The sequence below is a fragment of the Biomphalaria glabrata genome, chromosome 12, assembly GCF_947242115.1.
Source record: "Biomphalaria glabrata chromosome 12, xgBioGlab47.1, whole genome shotgun sequence".
Classification (NCBI taxonomy): Eukaryota; Metazoa; Mollusca; class Gastropoda; family Planorbidae; genus Biomphalaria; species Biomphalaria glabrata.
In genome coordinates this window covers 1,789,936-1,805,039 of record NC_074722.1, presented here as the reverse complement: position 1 = coordinate 1,805,039, position 15,104 = coordinate 1,789,936, and the positions used below count along the sequence as shown (strand labels likewise).

The window sequence follows — 15,104 nt, the reverse complement described above, 5'->3', positions numbered from 1 at the left end:
TTACGTCCCAATTCACTAATTGACTGTGATGACTGTCGCGGTCGTGTTTAATTTTACTTGACATTAATCTAAAATCTGGTGGATGCCTCCTTCCCCCCCCCCGACAGACAGGATGACAGACAAACAACATAAAATTGAATAAAAGTAGAAAACGTAATGAAATACTGAATAAGATGATTTTAAAACCAGGTGATGGTGAACAGTGAATAATAAAGGACTCGTGAAACAGTCATTAATCGTCTGTGGAGTTTCAATAAGTCTAAAATACACATCAAGGCATAGTTATATCGTCGCACTTTGGTTAAATCGGGTTTCCACTGACCATGGGTCCATACTGCCCATGGAACCACACTGTCCACGGGTCCATACTGCCTATGGGCCTACACTGCCAACGGGTCCACACTGTCAACGGTTCCACACTATCCACGAAATAACCCTGCCTAAGGGTCCACACTACCCACAGCCAGCTACGTATCAACACAGCACACACTGCAACTCTAGCGGCATGTAGAAATCAACACCTGGTCCACACCCAGGACCAAAACCAACTCCCCCACACACTTGACTCCAAACTCATGCCTCATGCAAAAAGGAAGAACTCCTATCCACGAAATAGCCCTGCCTAAGGGTCCACACTACCCACAGCCAGCTACGTATCAACACAGCACACACTGCAACTTTAGCGGCATGTAGAAATCAACACCTGGTCCACACCCAGGACCAAAACCAACTCCCCCACACACTTGACTCCAAACTCATGCCTCATGCAAAAAGGAAGAACTCCTATCCACGAAATAGCCCTGCCTAAGGGTCCACACTACCCACAGCCAGCTACGTATCAACACAGCACACACTGCAACTTTAGCGGCATGTAGAAATCAACACCTGGTCCACACCCAGGACCAAAACCAACTCCCCCACACACTTGACTCCAAACTCATGCCTCATGCAAAAAGGAAGAACTCCTCAATACTGTAAAGAGACGAAAAGCTAAGCTGGTAGTTTGGTCATATTGTAAGACATGACTCACTCTCAAAAGTCATTCTTCAAAGTGCAGTGGAGGGAGTACGAAGTGTTGTGGGCTAATCTTGTAGACTATCTGACTTCACTTATATATTACTAATTATTACTTCACATTAGCCACAGAACATTACAAGTTAACAATATACTTAATAACGACTTTCATTTGGATGACATGACTCTTTTATTTATCACTGGGAAATCCGTCCAGTCTTCCTAAACGTCGCTATTTCTAATTAATATCCAAAACAAACTACTTCTATACTAACGCCATGTTGCTCTCTTGTCGCCTAAGTCTACTACGTCATTAGTCTTACTACGTCACTACTTTTACCGTCGCTCAAAACAGTACACACTATATTTGTCTAACGAAACCAACCTAGTCTCTAAGCTAATGCATTACAGAAGAAAGGGTCATCCAAAGAAAAGCTGGCTGGATAACCTAAAAGAATGGACAAGACTCTCTCTTTATATCCTGCTAAAAACAGCTGCTGACCGGGAAAAATGGAAGGATTTGGTTACGTGAACCGTCACAGCCCCCTAGGACGAAATTCAAGGAACAGATGATGATGATCAGGGCCGGTCTAATGTCACTGCAACCTATGCGGTCGCAGTGGCCCCGCGATTTCATAGGCTCCGCGTTAATTCTAGGTGTAATTATTAAATTGCAAAATATATACGAAAAATTCCTGTAAATCTGAAGTTTTAAAAATGTCCTGAAAACTGATAAAAATCTCCCGAAAAATAGACAAAATTGTCATTTGTGGGTGTCATTCATTGCGGAAAATGCCAACCCTACCCGCGATTAAAGAAAAAAGGCATTTTCAGCTTTCATGTAATAAAATGTAATAATCGGCCGAATGTTCACCTTAATCGGAAATTCCAATACTTTTATTTTTACTTTTTTTGGTCATCGGCATATGAATATGCCATAGGTTGCAAGGTTCTTAAAGTAAAGTTAATTTCATCGCAATTTGGTACTAAGTAAAGAATGAATAAAATTCAGAGTCGAATTTATTTTCTAATACAAAATCTTAATTTTCACTTATCCTTATTCCCACCCAGACTAGGCCCCACGCAATCAGTTTCGCATAGGACCCGGCAATTGTTAGGACCGGCCCTGAGGATGATTCGAGTTTTAACCGAACATTCATTTTGTCCCCTTAGATAATTGTACAAGTTATTTCTCCAGTACCAATTTTGTTCGATATCGATATACGCGATACATTATTGAGATATATAGTTGTAAGTGCCGAGTTATTCCCCTTAGGTAAAAAAAAAATGTTATGTTGTTTTTTTTAAATATTTTGTTTGTTAGTTTTCTAGATGCGCAGGGTGGAGAATGATGAATCAGACAATACATTCAATAGAAAACCAACTTTGTCAAAAACAATAAAACTTGAGACGAGTCTTGTTGGCTTCTTTTGTGACAGTCTTTACAATGAGACATTCAATAGACCAGCGTTCTTTTTTTAAAAAAGGGGAATAATCTATTTTTGTATAGCTAGATATCCTCCTTTTTCCCATTTCAAAAGATGTACCGTTGTTACACAGCTTGTATCGACTCTGTCTGTTTGTCTATTCAAAGTTTGTACACGTTATTTCTGCGAGTTGAGTGTCTACACACAGACGTCTTGGTCCTGTTCTCGTTTCCTAGTCAACGAGTAGCGCAGATAAACGGTTTGTCTTTATATGGAACGATAGACTTTTTTACAAACCTCGTATCAACTCCACGGTCTCCACCTGTCTGTATGGTATAAAAGTATTTCCTGGGCATGCTACTCTGCCTCATAGTGGCGCCGGGTGGAAACGATCGTAGGAGGAAACGATTTAGGCTAATTGGTAGCAAAACAAGACTCCCGTGGGGGTGCCTAAGGGGGTGAGAGAGCATATCAACTCCACCTGTCTGTATAGCTTAAAAGTTTGTATACGTATTTCCCGGGCATGCTACCCTGCCTCATAGTGGCGCCCGGGAGGAAACGATCGTAAGAGGAAACGATTAGGCTAAAGGGTAGCAAAACAAGACTCCCGTGGGGGTGCCTAAGGGGGTGTGAGAGCATCCTCATTGCACAGCGCGGAGTTGTAAAAAAAGCTCCCATAACCTTGTCACAATCCAGGCTCTGTTCCTCAAGGGGCCGTTACATAGCGTGTCCCGCCGGCGCCTTCGACAAAGGTCACGGAGGTCACGGTCCCGCACGGTTAGCCTGGTATAGAAAAGGACAATGGCGGGGGTCTTAGTGTACGCGGCCTCTTGCCACGAGTGTGACCCACCCGTCAGACAGAACAGTGTACACTGTTCTCATTCAGGCCGGTGAGAGAGAGAGCTCTTGTTCACTTTTGCTGGCCTAGAGTTCTAAGATGCAAAGGCTCAACTTTACCTGACAGTTTCAAGAAGAAGAAGAAGAAGAAGAAGAAGTCTACGTATTTTCTCCAGCACCCAATCTCGGATCTCGCTGAACTTTTGCACAATTATTTCTTTCACCTCACAACACAAGAATCAATTAAAAAAAAAAAACAACAACTAATTAGTTAATGAACTATTGCTATTTTACTATTTTGTATGGTATCTCGAACAAGGGAAAGAAATTGTACTTAAACTGAAGTGGTGGTATAAGTTGAATTTGCCCCCTTTATAGATCACCGCCTAAAAGTAAGCTTGAAATAAACAATACATAAATATAAAAATTTAGTCATAAGCACCTTACTAGCAGAGTGGTTAGTATGTCGGACAAAGGAGGCATGAGCCATGAGTTCAAATTCAGGCCATACCTTTTTTTCTTTAAATGCTTTTAAAAACCGATAAGAGTCAAATTCACTCAGATATCATTTTCTTTCTCCTCCCCCCCCCCCCCCCCCACATTTTTCCAACTGGTCCAGATAAATGATAGGATCATAGCATATTCTAAAGCTGCTAATAAAGTCACTGCTAGCAAACAAACTAAATTCAGATAACAGAGAGAAACATTCACAAGGCTAAAAAAATAGCAACAATTTTTTTTTTCAAAACATGACTTCTTCTTCATGTTGATTACAAAGAATAGTCTTTTTTTTTCCAGCTCAATACTAGGCTATAGATACAGTTATTCTTCCTACGTTTTTTTTACGGATGTTTGCACCTTGTCCCAGATAGCAGCTGTTAGACACCTTATTTATATAGGTTAGTTATTTTAGTTATTTAGCGACGCACCATAGTAGACGCATATTGAACGGGACTAGTGACGTTTGGGATATGTTGGGTTAGAGACCGGAAAATCAGTTGGCGATAGAACACTCCAGGGTAACGACGTGTTTAGTGACAGAGACTTCTACTGTGGCCTTTTATCAGAATAAATCTATGTAAATTTGTTCATCATCGTTTGACTACATCTCTTCACTTGTTACAATAGATGTGCCAGTTCTTGTTTGTGTTGTAGTTCAACTGCACGTAATACACCCGAACAATTACACCCAAACGATTGCAGAGTAATTGGTTGACTTCAAGACAGCCTGAACTAGCAACATCACAGTGGCGACCCCGAACCTCGAAGCCGGACCCCTGTTGAAGCCGAACATCGAACCGGACCTCGAAGCAGAACGTTTACTCAGGTGAGGGTCGTGCACTCGAAGTTATAAGATTTCATCGGAGTACGGCTGAACACAGCAGCATCGCAGTGTGACTTTGTTCTGGATCTACAAGCAGTCGTCGCCTGTTTGATCGCACGTTCAACGAGCCGTTAACTCAGGGTGACCTTCGTCAGGACCGTAATCATCGCAACGCCTGATCTTCATATGCTGAATCGACCTACAACCAGAGAAACCGTTCGTTCATAACGGGTGAGAGATCGTTAGTGAACCTGTTGGACATATTTTTTCTTCGTCATAGGAGCCACGTCGAGTATCAAGTTTTACCTCGTCAGTTTCGAGAAGGACAGTTTGCCCGCTGTCAGAAGTATTGTGAGTACTACAAGTTTGGTAGCTAACTAAATCGCTCTGTCGTCTTACCCTTGGAGAGATTCTTGTGGAGCAGTTTGCTCATTGAACCGGTTGCTTGCCACGTTTATAACGGTCACTGTGTTTAACCTTTGGAAGGTTAGTAAAGTAATCTTTATCAGTACTGAACATTGATATATCTAGTATTCGTCGGTCTAGACCATACCTAGACTTGTTAGCAGTGAAGTTGTGGAAACAGCTACATCCACTTAATTTCGTTGAAAACCGTTAGTCGTATAACGGAACGTCGTCGGAGGTGACCTTGGTCTCACCTAGTCTACATTGGACAGTTTGGTCTATTGAAGCAGAGTACAACAGCAAACTTCGTCGTACTACCAGAGTAGCAGCAGAAGCAGTGAACTATTTTAGAGAACCGTTATTCGTCAGCCCAGATCAAGTCATCGTCAAGAAAGTCGTTATTCGTCAGCCCAGATCAAGTCATCGTCAAGAAATTCGTTATTCGTTTATTCGTCAGTCGTCCAGATCAAGTTGCCGTCAAGAGACTGTTATTTGTCAGTAGTCGTCTACACAAGTCAAGTCATCGCCAGGAGAACCGTTAACCTATTCGTCAGTAACTGTGTACACAAAGTCGTCGGAACTACACATACGGTCATCAACAGTCGTCGAAGGAACTGGAACATTTTGCTGTGGCATATCAGGACATCTGTGGCATTACGTGGGATACTGGTAGCACCGGAGAACAGAGTCAGAACTGGAAGAGAGGCAGTGGAATTTGTTGTGATCTAGCATATTCGGGAGTCCGAACAAAGGGATCTTTCTTATCAAAAGCTAAGTGCCATTTTTCTTATTAGTATATGTTTAGATTGCCCTTAGAAATAGATTTTGTCTAAATTTGGTACGTTAGCCTGAGTAAAATCAGGTGGTGCGCCTTAAAACCCGTCGGGGTAGAAGACGTAATTTAGATGAAAAGCTATATTATACGTTTAGGGTTGTAATTTGTTTTGTTTGTGTAAACGTCATATCCGTTGTTGCCTGGTTACTTCGTGACGTTATCATTGTGTGCCATATTGTCACATCCCAACCCATAGCGATAGTCTCATTTAATTATTTCATTTGTTTATATTATTTTAAATTATTTATTTTTATTAATTTAATTAGATCTGTATTTTTTTTCACTTAATGATAGAAAGTGCGGGTAGGATTCTTTTACTGTGAATCAGACTAAAATAATTTTAGTTTGAGCGGTTAAAATCAAATATGATTTTGCCATGAGAATAATGCCGAAACTGGCTATGTAGTCAAACACTATCGTCTGGCTAAATTTAGATCTGCAAATTGTTGTACATCTCTTTGGTACAATTTAATTATCTAGACTCTACTTTGAAATATTATTAAGTTGAAGATGAATGAAGGTAGTACATTCTAGATATATATATCTTGTTGAAGATATATTTGACATTGTATACATATATTTGTTTCATATGGTTGAATAGAACCATAATCTACTCTAGATCTAGACTCTAGACAGTCTTTGAATTTACTCTACTCTCTAGTGTCTCTAGACACTTCAGTCACATCAAATTTTAAAATTAATCATAGTTATTCATACTAGATCTAAAAGTCATAGTGCTCTTGATAACTATAGATCTAAATAGTATTATTATACATACTATACTATACTAGATTTAAATTTGTGTGATACTAGATCTAATATACAGATCTGAATATAACTCAGACTAGACTTACTCATTTACTAAATCTATAGATAGAGACATAACACTTAAAACTGGTATAAAAGTGTGTAAAAACCTAAATATAAAATAAATTTAAAGTATAGCCATAACCAATATAGGCTAAGTAAAAATATATATAAAATATAAAATACAATGGCTACATCATCATATGTGGACCTTAAGGAGGTTAAGGAAACAGCTATGCAGGATGGAAAGGCCATGGAGTTAAAAGGAAAAGACTTAGCAGCTTATGTACAGCAAGTTGTGAGGGAAGAAACAGAACGTCAAAGACAGAAAGAAGAGATAGAAAGGCAAGACAAAGAAAGAGAAAAAATTAGAGAACATGAAGCTAAAATGGAGAAGATGAGATTGGATGCAGCACAAGCCAGAGCTCAAACTGAACAAGGAAATAACACAAATAACTCAAATAATTATACCACACAAAGAGACAACCATAATTCACAAACATGGCTAAAGAGAAAGATACAAAGTTTTGATGAACAGAAGGATGACATTGGTGATTTTTTGAAAAGATATGAGGCAAAAATGTCTACATTTAATATGCCTGAAGAAGAGTGGTCTGAAATACTGATAGACTTTGTTCATGGTCAAGCTCTAACAATATGCCAAAATCATGACCATCATGTTGATGATAGCTATCAGGTTTTAAAAAGAGAGTTATTGAATGCCTATGGTCATAATGCTACAACTTTTAGAAAGAAATACTTTGACAATATACCATCATTAGAAATAGAACCCCAAACTACCATTAATATGGAAAAGGATTTTTTCAATAAGTGGGTAAAATTAGAAAAAGTGAATAACTCTTATGAGGGATTAAAAAATTTTATTTTAGTGGACAACTTTGTAAATAAATGTGATTCTCAATTACAATCTTTTATTAGAGAAAGAAACCCCAAAACTATAGATGAAATAACAGAGATAATGAGAGTATACAAAAATGCTTATCCAAATAAACCATTTTCTGATAGGGATAAGAGCAAAGTAGATTTAATAGGATACACCAAAGAAAATGTTGATAGAAGTAGAAATAGAAACAGATCAAATAGTGGAAATAGAAAATATAGTGAAATAACCTGTTTTAAATGTCAAGGAAAAGGTCATATAGCAGCTAACTGTAGAAGAGGGAATAGTAGGTCTGGAAGTAGAAATAGATACAATGAACAAAATAACAGTAGATATAGGAGTAGAGATAGGAATGATAGGGGAAATTATAGAAATAGGAGTTACAGTAGGGAATACAAAAATAAAGGTACAGATAGGATATATTTCATGGAAGGAAATAGGAACAATTTTGCAGTGTACCCAGGGTTTGTAGATAGAATTCCAGTAGAATTAATCAGGGATTCAGGTTGTAACACTTTGGCAGTAAAAACTAAATTTGTCAAACCTCATTGGTATAAAGGGTTTACTAAGAAAGTAGAATTAGCAGATGGCACTGTAAGGGAATTTAAAGCTATAAGAGTATACATTGAAACTCCATTTTTCACTGGTTATTGTGATGGCATTGCAATACCAGAAATGAGATATGATATGTTAGTAGGAAACATAAAAGGAGTTAAAGAATGTTCAAGAAAAGAATTAGAAGACTGGCAAAACAAATACAAAAACATAAGACAAAATCATGAAAACATAGAAACACAAAATATAACAAGTATGATAATAACAAGATCAATGGATAAACAAGATGAGAAACAGGAAAATACAATAAATGTAATAAGTAATGATAAAGAAAAAGAAACCAGTAATGTAATACAAATAGAAAATACAGATGTTAAGGAAAGAGAGATAGAAAATGAAACACAAAATAGTCTTGAAACACAAATATCTCAAAGTGAAAAAGAAACAACACCCACATTTGCATTAGAACAAATGAATGATAATATTATTGGGAAAATTTATTCAAGAATATCAGATAAAAACAATAATAATCCAATGGAGAAATTTTGTATAGAGAATAAAATATTGTTTAGACAAACAAGTAATGATAACAAGAAAATAAAACAACTTGTCTTACCACAAAAATATTGGAAAGATGTTTTAATCATGACACATGATAATAATTTAGCAGCACATAGGGGAGTAAAGAAATGTTATAGGAATTTGTCAAAACAAGTATTTTGGCCCAAAATGAAAGCAACAATCAACAAATACATAAACTCATGTGACATATGTCAAAAGAGATCTAACAAAAGCCTAGTGAATAAAGCACCTATTCAAGAAATGGATGAACCTACAGCACCATTTCAGAAAGTATCTATTGATTTAATAGGTCCTTTAATTCAAACAGAAAATAATAACAAATACATTCTAACAGTAATAGACATGTTTAGTAGATATCCAGAGGCAATCCCATTATCAAATACAAGTGCAGAGAATATCATTAATGCCATAACTCAAAAAGTAATTACAAGACATGGTATACCTAAAATTATATTGAGTGATCAGGGATCTCAGTTTAAGTCAGAACAATTTAAGAAATGGACTAAACAATACAATATACAACACATATACTCTTCGGTTTACCACCCGGCGAGTAACGGTTTATGTGAACGATATGGTGGTTCATTAAAAAGATCACTAACAAAAATAATTCAGAATAATCAGAACAAGTGGGATCATTACATTAACTATGTACTATTTGCTCATAGAAACAACATCCATGAAGCAACACGATTTTCACCATATGAAATAATACATGGAAGAAAACCCAGAGATGAATTAGATGTTTTTAAAGAAAATCTAATAGACAATGAGAATAAATTAAATAATGACAGTGAAACAGCAATCACAACAGAATTGAAAGAAATATGGACTCAAGCATATAACAACAACAAGAAATACAAACAAAGTGCTCATGAGAATCTAAATAAGAAAAGGCAATTGAAAACACTAGAAGTAGGAAACAATGTATTAATATTGATAAATGACCTGAAAAATAAAATTGGTAAACAATGGAAAGGTCCATTTAAAGTGATAAAACAAATTAGTGATGTGAATTATCAAATTGAAATAAATGGGAAAATTAAAACATATCACATAAATAATTTGAAACTGTATCATGATAGAGAAGATGAGTTGATACAAAACATTCAGGAGAAAATAGAAAATACATTTTCAGAAAGAGAAGAATGCTTGATGATAATAACAAATGAAAATCACAATGAAAATGATATTAAGGAAATACCTGTAATAGAAACAAAAGAGAATCAAACTTGGCAAAAGATTAATCTTAATAATTTAACTAAGGAAAAGTCAAAAGATATAACTAAAATAATACAGGAATACAAAGAAATTTTTTCCAGCATACCAGGAAAAACTAATATTATTAAACATGACATTAAAGTAACAGATCCAAAACCTATCAAGCTTAAGCCATATAGAATACCGCTACATTTACAAGACAAAGTAAAGAAAGAAATAGATAATTTACTAGAATCAGGTATAATTGAGCCATCAACATCTCCTTATGCTTCACCAATTGTGATAGCCAAAAAGAAGAATGGAGATATACGGTTATGTATTGATTATAGGAAACTTAACAACATCACAGAATTTGACCCATATCCAATGCCAAATATAGAGGATATTTTACATAAATTAAATGGAGCAAAATTTTTTACTAAATTAGATTTAACTAAAGGTTATTGGCAAATACCTTTAACAGAAAATGCAAAACCTTACACAGCATTTGTAACACCATATGGTATTTTTCAATGGAATTATATGAGTTTTGGATTAGTAAATGCACCTGCCACATTTAATAGAATGATGAACATGATAATTGGAAACAAAGAAAATGTTATTTGCTATTTGGATGACATATGTATTTTTAATAATAGTTGGGAGGAACATTTGGTAGATGTAAAAGAAGTATTCAAAATAATAAAAGAAAGTGGACTTACAATTCAAGCAGAAAAAGTAGAAATAGGATTGGAGGAAATAATTTTCTTAGGACATAAAGTAAATAACAACATGATTAGCCCTATTGAAGATAACATAAAGAAAGTACTTAATATTGAAATACCTACAACAAAAAGACAAATTAAAAGCATATTAGGAATAGTAAATTATTACAGAAAGTTTATAAAGAACTTAGCAGAAATAGTGAATCCACTAAATGACTTACTTAAAAAAGGAAAACCTCAAAAAGTAGTTTGTAATGAGGAATGTGTGAAAGCTATTGACAGAATTAAAGATGTTTTTAGTCATGAACTAATATTAAGACTACCTGATAAAGACAAAATATTTTATGTCACAACTGATGCATCTGGTAATGCTATTGGTGGTTGTTTAATGCAGAACTATGATAACTTACATCCTATATTATATGTAAGCAGAAAATTGTCAGAGGCAGAGAAAAAATATAGTGTCATTGAAAGAGAAGCCTTAGCTGTAATATGGGTAATTACTAAGCTAGAGAGCTATTTAATAGGAAGGAAATTCATATTATTAACTGATCATAAACCTATTCAGTATATACAGCAAAAGAGCATGAAAAACAGTCGTGTTTATAGATGGTTCTTAGCACTACAGGAGTATAAATTTGAAGTGAAAGCTATTAGTGGATCTGTGAATATTGTAGCTGATCTATTGTCTAGAATGACATTGAAATGAAATAATTTTGTAAATAAACTATGATTATAGTGATTATGTAATATATATTAATATATTGGCACAATTGATATGTTATGGAAAAGGGAGATAAGTAAAGTTGATGTTAAGCATTTAAAAGTAAGTATGGATATTTTTTTTTGTGTGAATCACTTCATATATCATTGACGAAAGTTAGTTCTATGGAAAAGGGTGAGTATAAAAGAAAAATGGACAAAAGCGAATAAAAGGGTGGTAAGAAAAAAATTTATTGAATGTGTAAATAAAGTCTGTAATTGTTTTTTGAAATATTGTATTTTATCAGATTACTGCCAGTGAAGAACATTTGAGATGTGTAGGACATGCCAATAAGATGCCACATTTTCCTCCATGATGAACTGTGTACCAATGAAGATGATTTTGGAATGTTATGAACTGTTATGAACATTGACATGAATATGAGGAACTGTCAAGATGAAGATGTCAAGATGAAGATGTCAAGATTTTATGTTTGTGGTCTTCCCCTTAAATTGAAAATGCCCTTGTAAGACTTGACAGTAGTGGAAAAATATTGACATATTTTTTTTTCAAGGGGGGGAGGAATCTGTTAGACACCTTATTTATATAGGTTAGTTATTTTAGTTATTTAGCGACGCACCATAGTAGACGCATATTGAACGGGACTAGTGACGTTTGGGATATGTTGGGTTAGAGACCGGAAAATCAGTTGGCGATAGAACACTCCAGGGTAACGACGTGTTTAGTGACAGAGACTTCTACTGTGGCCTTTTATCAGAATAAATCTATGTAAATTTGTTCATCATCGTTTGACTACATCTCTTCACTTGTTACAATAGATGTGCCAGTTCTTGTTTGTGTTGTAGTTCAACTGCACGTAATACACCCGAACAATTACACCCAAACGATTGCAGAGTAATTGGTTGACTTCAAGACAGCCTGAACTAGCAACATCACACAGCAAAACAAAGCGCAACACTAAGATGCCAACGATTAGTGGAAGTTGGGCAGTTCCTGCATCAAAAACAATATTGTTTCGTTATTAGCGAAAAACCAAACTCGTATTTAATTTTTATATTTAAGCAAACAGCAGGGCCGGTCTTAGGCCGCTGCAACCTATGCGGCCGGAGTGGGCCCCGCACTTTCATAGGCCCCGCGCGATGCGAATTCTAGGTATAAATTATTAAATTAAACCATTTTTTACTTATTATTAAAGGGTTCCTGGAATTCTCCTGAAAGTATAAAATATAAGAAAAAGTCATGAAAATGTCCTGAGATTATTAAAATCTTCTGAAAACCGATGCAAATCTTAAAACAGACAAATTTGTCATTTTGATGTGTCATTCAATATGGAAAAGGCAAATCCTACTCGCGATTTAAAAAAAAAAAAGGCATTGTAAGTTTTCATTTAATAAAAATGTAAAAATAAGCTGAATTTTAACCTAACAAGAACTTCAAATATTTAATCTACTTCAATAGTGATTAGCATACAAATATAGATCTAAATCTATCTCGACCTCTTATATAAAAAAACAACAAACAATAGTGATATTTTGCGAGTCGATAGTAAATCTTAAAGGCAGATCTGAATGTTTATCAGCTTTTTATTGGAAAACTACTATCTACTGTAGATGGCTCGTAAAGTTAGTTTGACAGTGATTTTGTACTTTGTAAAGTATGAATAAAATGCAAAGACGAATTTATTTATTATTACTAAATCTTAATTTTCACTTATTATCCTTATCACAGCCCAAATTAGGCCCCGCACAATCCCTTTCGCATTGGGCCCCGCAACCTGTAGGGCCGGGTCTGCCGAACAGAGAAATATATTTAGGTCAGATACAATATGTCGCCTACAGTTAGCCAGGTTTTTTTTTTTTTTTTGTTACGTTGTGTAGTGAAAAATTGTTACTTGTCCGATTCAGGGCCGGGTTTAGAATTTATAAGGCCCTAAGCTATTTGAGATATGAGGCCCTTTGTCTTATCTTCTTATCTCATCTTGTAATCAAAGTAGGGCAATTTTTTCTTTTCTCTTTCTTCAAAATTATTGCGACTATCCCTAGTGGGGGTCCCCCTAGCAAGTGGGCACCCTAGCAAGTGGGCCTCTAAGGTAAATCTTATGTTGTCTGTTTCTAAATTCAGAAATGGCTGGAAAAAAAAAAACAAAAAAAAAAAAACGAAAGCAACAATAGGCCGAGTTTGAGAAGTAAATAATGTATGAATGTAAATAAGATTTAGATCTGGTAACACAAAAGTCTAGGCATGTAAAAACAAAAAAACAGAAAAACTCAGAAGTCATTATGCAGCTAATAGAATTGAAAACATAAAGAAAAAAAAACCTTTTTTTTTGTGGGGGGTAGGCTGGGAAAAGGAGTCTTTTTTACATAGCAAAGTAATAGATGAACACTAAGAAAGGATATATAGTAACATTTACAGAAACAAATTTTAACTGTGTAGTGTTTCATTGTTTTTTAATAATGAATTGTTTTTTACTTACACATAAAGTCTATGTTTTAAGAACAGTTGCAAGGATTTGAATATTTTGGAGTATCTATCTATATACATTATTGAAGTTTCATTCATAGATACGTAAGTCTCTAGTTTTTCACATAATGTATATAAGTATATAAGAGTACTTAGAGTTATCCCACAAGAGTTTATTGAGTTATCCCACAAGAGCACATAGATATCCCACAAGAGCACATAGATATCCCACAAGAGCACATAGATATCCCACAAGAGCACATAGATATCCCACAAGAGCACATAGATATCCCACAAGAGCACATAGATATCCCACAAGAGCACATAGATATCCCACAAGAGCACATAGATATCCCACAAGAGTACATAGATATCCCACAAGAGCACAGATATCCCACAAGAGCACATAGAGTTATCCCACAAGAGTACATAGAGTTATCCCACAAGAGCACATAGATATCCCACAAGAGCACATAGAGTTATCCCACAAGAGCACATAGAGTTATCCCACAAGAGCACATAGAGTTATCCCACAAGAGTACATAGAGTTCTCCCACAAAATAATAATATGGTTTGTCTTTGACTCTGAATATTAAGGAGGAGTACAGCAGTTTCCATGGCTACGAGGTCCTTGCTATGACCTATATATTTTGCCACACCAGCTCAGACATAACCGTTGTCTTTCGGTTGTCTGTTTAAGTCAACTGCAGTAGATTTCCTTTTGGTCTCTAAAGTATATCCCACAGTATTTGCAAGAGATCTCCAGTTGGCTCGTTTGGAAGAGTCCTGCTGCCAATTGCGTTCTTTTCTATGCCAGTTAGAGCTAGCTAGAAGCAATTACAATATGTCAAGTCTTTAACACTGGCAAAAAAGAAAAAAAAAACAACTAAAATCTTTTGAGTCCGATAATCATTGAGTGAACATAAATCTAGATCCTGCCAAAGTTTCAGTTTCCTAACACAGAGAACATTTAGTCAGGGAGGTCCTACCTGGCTATGGGATCTTATTTCAGAATCATTTATAGTATCGAGTCTTTCGAAAGAACAGCTCAGAACTTCAGCATATTTAATGATTTCCCCCCCCCTCCGAAAAACAAAATACATAAAAAATGGCCTCTTGAACGAAATTTAGTATGTAATAAATAGGTTTATAAATACTCAGCAAATATATATATATATATTATAATATTTTATATATATATATAAGCGCGGTTCAAAGGGAAGGCGGGCGGGGCTACAGTGTAGGGACTTCCACAAAAATCCTGCCCCGGGGCTTCTACATACTTAAATCTGGCCCTGTATAAGT

At 35.6% G+C, this 15,104-nt stretch overlaps 1 long non-coding RNA gene across 1 annotated transcript; it reads left to right on the top strand.

The window, feature by feature from the left end:
• The first annotated feature begins 4,157 nt into the window (after positions 1-4,157).
• Positions 4,158-12,115, top strand: LOC129922136 (uncharacterized). Its single transcript, XR_008774113.1, has 2 exons — positions 4,158-6,362; positions 11,623-12,115. It is a non-coding gene; the product is annotated as an uncharacterized LOC129922136 (long non-coding RNA).
• Positions 12,116-15,104: the final 2,989 nt, after the last annotated feature.